Source organism: Sturnira hondurensis, unplaced genomic scaffold (genome assembly GCF_014824575.4).
Source record: "Sturnira hondurensis isolate 20B ecotype Veracruz unplaced genomic scaffold, ASM1482457v3 Scaffold0007406, whole genome shotgun sequence".
Lineage (NCBI taxonomy): Eukaryota > Metazoa > Chordata > Mammalia > Chiroptera > Phyllostomidae > Sturnira > Sturnira hondurensis.
This window is the reverse complement of record NW_028080037.1, coordinates 11,553,995-11,559,994: the sequence shown is the minus strand read 5'-3', so window position 1 is coordinate 11,559,994 and position 6,000 is coordinate 11,553,995. Positions and strand designations below refer to the sequence as shown.

Sequence of the window (6,000 nt, the reverse complement as noted above, 5' to 3'; positions counted from 1 at the left end):
CCCCGGTACCCGACAAAGGTACTGCAAGTACCAGCATGCCCTGCACCACCATCTGGGGCCCCACCGCCCAGGGCCTGCGTGCTGCATACCGGGAGATGCAGTCCTTTCGAGGCTGGCCCCGCCTTGCCCCAGCTTGGGGGAGGAGGTTGGAGAGCCGCCCTGCCGGTCTTTGAATTTTGCCGCGAAAAGCGCGCGTGGCGGCCCCTCGGCCACGCCCCCCACAGGACGCGGCGCCGCGTCACCCTGGTAACCGCCTCCCGGCCTTCGCTGATTGGGTCGGACCTCAGAGGGAGGGCGGGGGGCGAGACACCGCGGCAGTTGCCGGCGCTCGCTCCTGTCAGTCGGGCCGGAGCGGAGCAGCGGGCAGGACAGCAGGGCTGGAGGCTCCGCGAAGAGGCTGCGTGCCCCAGCAAGGGAAGGCGAAGAGCCGGGCCCACCACCTCCGAGGCGAGGCGTGCGGCAACCGGATCTCAAGCGAGACGAGGCGCCGGCGCGCGCCAGGCGGCGCGAGGCTGAGGTCCCGGGAGCCCCCCGCATGCCACCCCGGGCCACGGGCGCGTGAGAGCCCGGTGCACGCCGCCCCTTCTGCACCTCGCGAGCTCGCACTCCCGGTGCACCGTCCTCCGGGCCGTCCTCACGTCCTCCCTGTTGTAGCCGGACAGATTATTTCTCGGCGCTGAAGCCCCCGGGGCTGTATCCGAGCCTCCGCCGCCCGCTGTCACCGCCTCGGCTGCTGCTGCTCTCCGCCTTCCCCTCCCCCAACACCCGGGGCTCGGAGCAGGAGGAGGAGGGGCCGGTGCAATCTCGCTGCCTCTCTTTGCAACCTGCGGAGGCCGGTGCATGCCCGGCGAAGCGCCCGGACCGCTGCAGGTGCCTGCAATTCTAAAGGAGAAAACCCTCCCACCCCTGGGCGAATCCCAGGGCTGCAAGCCTCCAGCGGGCGGTCGAGCGAAAGGAAGCAACAAAGACAGGCTGCAGCTGGGGCGGGCGAGAGGGGCCGCGGCTGCGGGGCTCCCGGCGCAGGCGGAGAGGGCGCCCCGGGGAGCGGCGAGGGCTGAGCTGCAGCCCTGAGCGGGACCCAGAGGGGAGGCGCAGCGCCGCCCGCGGGACGCGGTGAGCACAAGCCTCCGCGAGGATGAGCCGCTTGAGCGCCGGCGCGGCGCAGGTTCTGGGCGGGCGCGACCCCTGCTGAGCAGAGACCCTCCAGCCCCGACTTCGGACGGCGCGGGCCGGCGCCTGTATTGGCCTCACCGACAGCATCCCTTTCCACCCGGAGAGAGATATCGGCCCCCAAGAGGGGCCCTGTCAGGCAGCCTCTGTCACCTCTGCATGGCTGCAACCCTGCCAGCGGAGAGTCGCCGCTGAGACCTGGTTGATCCGGTGAGTCCCGCGGGGCAGGGTTGCCGGTTGGAGCTGGGGGCACCCCCTGGCGTCGGGGCAGCCCGGACGGAAAATAAAGGGAACTCGGACTGTTGGGCATTCTGAAGCATGGGTGCTTCTTGGCCCTCCTTTCCTTCCCACACACAACTTGCCTCTACTCGCCAGCAGGCCAGAGTGGAGGTTAGGGACTGTTGTGTGTACTCTGCTGGGCCCTGAGCCGGGTATATGTCACCCCATCCCTAAAGCCAGCAGACAAAAGTAGCAGGGGTAGCGGCTCTGTCTTCTCAAAATCCGCCGGGAATTCCTGCCCCTTGTAGTGTTTGAGAAGGGGGGCACCCAGCATGGGATAGCGTGGTGTTCTCCCAAGTAGCCTCTGAGATGTTCAGGGGACATTGGGTCAGAGGGGTACTTGGAGACCCAGTGACATGCAGGTGGCTGCTTTTGAGAATTGTTTCTCTGAGGCTAGACTGTAGCGGGTCCCCTTACAATCTATGTTCCTATTAAAAAAAAACTGGCAGGTATGGCAGGTGCCCAAGGCAGCCGTGGTGTGACATCACTACCAGGCCTCTGGTGTCACTGGGGTCGCAGTGGGGACACAACTTGTCCTAACCCAAAGAGAGCATGAGGGCCACTGCATCCAAGGGCGGGGCTGGATGCCTCTGGGTAGTGGAGGGGTGAAGGCAGACACCCCAACCCAAATGCAGTCCCCTGACCCAAATCCCCAGTGCCCTGATGAGGTGGGGGAGGGGGGAGCAACACCAGCTGTCCCTCATGCTCCTCCCCTCAAGGACAGGTGTTCAGCTTTGGTCATATAGCCTTTGGGGGCTTAGGACTCCCCAATAGCAACTTTCTGCTTTCAAAAGGGGTGCAACAGAGACCACCTGCTGCAACACACCCAGCCAGCAGGCTGAAGTTCCCTGGGTCCCCAGAGAGCTGTGGGTCCCCTGCCTTAAAAGGGGGTTCCTACTTCTGGTCAGGAAAACCTGGGTGCCTCACCCCCAGCCAGGGAACGTGCAAAGGAGCTGCTGCCTTCTGCCCTCCAAGTCCAGAGGGCGCCCTGCTGTTCGCTGCCAAGATAAGGGGCCTTGGCCAAGCCTGAACTCCCGACTGCCCCCACTCCTTTTGGTGTTTGGGATGATTTTGACAAGCTCCATGTGGTGTTCGTTAAGTGAATGGAGGGCAAGTCAGGCCCCTCAGTGCCAAGGTCTGAGTAAAGCATGTCTCTGCCAAGGAGCCAGTTTTCTTTATTTTTTAAAGATTTTATTTACTTATTTTTAGAGAGAGGGGAAGGCGGGGAGAAAGAGAGGGAGAGAACTATCAATGCCCCCAACTGGGGACCTGACGGGCAACCCAGACATATGTCCTGACCCAGAATGGGACCGGCTTGCAGGACGACACCAAACCCACTGAGCCACGCCAGTCAGGGCAAGGGGCCAGCACTGACCCTGCTCCTCGTGAAGGCCCAGAGGACCCTCAGGCAGCGTCCTGCTGCTGCCCCCTCGATGCCTCTTCTAAGTTCCTTCCAGCAATTGCTGCCAGTGTCGGAGGTGCTGTGATCACATTTCTAGGAAAAGGTTAGAGAACTGTGTCACCACTTCAGTGGTGCAGGGTGGGGTGAGAGCAGGGAAGGTGGGTGTATGTGAGTTCATTATGAGAGGCCAGGCCCCTTCTCTATGCAGCAAGCATTTTTTTCCCCTGTTTAACTCGGCTCTCTAGCTAGATGAACAGGTCAATAAATATCAGTGGAGCTGCCTTTGGGGGCTTTGCAGGGAGATGATATTTCTAGCTGAAACGGTGTCGTTAAACACACAGGCTTCCAAGGAAAGAGGAGCAATAGCAGATGGGGAGCGAAGTGGGAGAGGTGGGCAGAAAGGCTGTTTGCACTGCCTCTCGGAGCTTCCCAGTTTAGAAACACGCTGCGAGTGCGCCGGAGATCCACAAACACAGGCGGCTGGAGGGCCTCCACGCAGTATTTACACTTCCGAAGCCAAGGCGGAGGGAAAGGCTGTCAGAATTGGGCGATTCCTTCTGTTCCCTTCCCTGGGCTTGGCAACAGCACCAGGTGTCACACAGGAGGGAGCGCCAGCTTACCCAGCGTGCCAGCATTTCATGGGATCTCAGTTACTCTTTGCCGTGACTCACGTGCTGTAGCCCATTACACAGATGAGGAAACCGAGGCTAAAACAGAGGAAGTGATGAGATGCAGGTGCTCAGCCAGGAAACTGCAGAGGTTAGGCTCTCAACTGTGCTGGCTTCAGAGTTCCCAGGTCTTCCCACCCTCATCTATGCAGGGGAGGCACTGACACCCCCCCCATTGGACATAGTCCCTGTAAGAGTCAGGGGCCATTGGCTATAGAGGAAATTTGGCCTCACCATGATGTCTTGCCACACTGAAACCGAGGTTGGGATCAGGCTTCCCGTTACCTACAGATTGAGCAGAGTAAGCACTTCTACTTTGGCCTTGTGGGCAGCCTGCTTCCTTCTCCCCTGGCACCTCTTCCTCCAGCACCAGGGGAAGGAAGGGAGAACATGAAACCCGCCTGCCAGGAAGGGGTGCGAGAGCCAGCTTAGGCTCCTTGTCGTCTGCCTCTGTGGGCTTACCTGGGGTGGAGAGTGAGGCTGCCCCAGCCATCCCAGGGTCCCTCTCAGAGGCATCCCACTGGTGGGGAAGTCAGGAATATAGATGGGGCAAGGGCACCTTTGGTAGATGTGACCTGCTAACCCAGCCTGGTGGTGGGGGTGTGCCCTGTAGGAGGAGTGCCCTTTGACTCTCAGAAAGGGCAAATAGGGATCCGCCAGGCGGGGAGGTGAAAAGAGTGTCCTGGGCAGTGGGAGTGGCCACGGAGGGGGCCCTCGAGTGGCCCTGGGGTGTCCTGGAGGCTTAGGCGGATGGGGGAGGTTTGAGCAGGAGAGAGTCTCATCAGAGATGGAGACCCTGGACATCCTTCCAGTAAGGGTGGGGAGGGCCTCCTCAGCTCTCTGGGCCATCCTGTGTGTCAAGGTTAGCTGTCCACCCCCCACCTTCTCTAATCCTTATCACTTACCTAATTCCGTGTAAGCTCACCCATCCCGTCCCTTCTGAGTCTCACAGTTGCTCTGCACCTGGGCTGGGTAACTTAAAGCCCCGATGGTAAAGAGCCCAGCTATGGAGTGGGTCTGTCCCCTGCTGGCTGTGTGACCTTGAGTGACCAGCTTTGCCAGTCTGAGCCTCAGTTTCCAGATCTGTGAGAAGGAGCTGATAATAGCACCCACTTCCCAGGGTGTGATAAGGATTCAGTGAGGGCTTAGCACAGGTGGTGGCATACAGTAAGCACACCATAAATGCACATTCTCCTGGCCATTGTCAGCTTCAACCTCAGAATGGGGCCTTGAAAGGCTTTCCCAGTCCCTCTTGGACCCAAAGATCAAAGGCCCCAGGGCAGGTCTGGGCCTCCAACCCTTCCAGTGGCCTCTGCTGGGTCTCTCACCTAACCTACACTGGGTACCCCATATATGTGGCTTCCATCTGAGCTCCTGGGGTGGGTGCTGGGGCCTGGCCAGGGGGCCCCTCCCCAGGCCCCCTCCTGCCCTCTCAGCCTCCCAATCCCTCACAAACCGGAGGAAGCAAGCGGAGCAGCTCATATTCATGAACCGTAATTCAATCAGGCGGCGATTCCTCTGGGCGTGGGGCGGGGGTGAGAACGAAGGGGCGCGCACAAAAGGGCCGCTTTATTACCTCCCGCGGGCCAGGAATTGCGGCTCGCCCCCGGCAGCGGCCGGAGCCTCCTTTATTGTGTTAACCCATTTGCGTGTCGAGAGCTATTGTGCGCTTTCTCTGCCTGTGCTGAGCAGGCTGCGGGAGGAGGGCTTGGCGCTGGCCGGTCACCTCCGCGGGCGCCGCCCACCGCCCTGATTGGTTGCTAAGTGATTTGCATCCAAGGTAATCACTTTTATCTCAGAAGGATGTCGACTATAATTATAAGCTACTGACATCTTTTGAAATCTGCCTAATGACTATTTTAGTCTGCACCGGGAGGGGAGGGGGGATTCTGGAGGCTAAGGGAGTGGGGGAGGGAGGAGGCTGGAAGGTGGTTGAATTCCTTCCACCGGGACCTTTGCTTCGTTAGTTGAGAAATATCTGAGTGCCTACTGCGTGCCTCAAACAAAAGACGGTGCGGAGATGGGGGTGTTGCCTTCCTGTGGGCGGAGTTGGTACCATTTCAGAGATGGGGAAAGAGAGGCCGTGGGGAATGCGCCACCTGCCCAGCACCACAGGCCCAGAAAGTGGCTGGAAGCTGAGTCTAACCCCAAAATTCCTGTGATGGCACTGGAGTGGGGTATAGACAGAAATAATGGGATCATTCCTGGGTAGGGGTCACCTGTCTGGTAACTTCCCTGGGCTTATGTCATGACCCCAAGAAATGCGGGTGCTGCCCCATTTTGTCAGGGAGGAACAGGGCACAGAGGAATTATGTCGCTGCCCAAAGTCCCACAGCCAGAGAGTGGCAGGTGTATGAGGTCTGTTGGTGGCTGTAAGTGGGATTCCAGCTCCCCTCCCCCCACCCCCTCCCCGCTGCCACGCCCCGAGTGTTTCTATTCAATAAACACCTGCCATCAGCCTGGGCTGGGCACCCCGTGGGC

The 6,000-nt window shown here is 60.1% G+C and overlaps 1 protein-coding gene across 1 annotated transcript in view; it reads left to right on the top strand.

Annotated features, from left to right (window-relative positions):
* The first annotated feature begins 313 nt into the window (after positions 1 to 313).
* The window catches only part of FAM222A (family with sequence similarity 222 member A), a 48,086-nt gene continuing 42,399 nt past the window's right edge, over positions 314 to 6,000 (top strand). The window contains exon 1 of the mRNA XM_037052301.1: positions 314 to 1,380. The gene's annotated coding sequence lies outside the window, so the exon portion shown is untranslated. The remainder of the gene's footprint in view (positions 1,381 to 6,000) is intronic.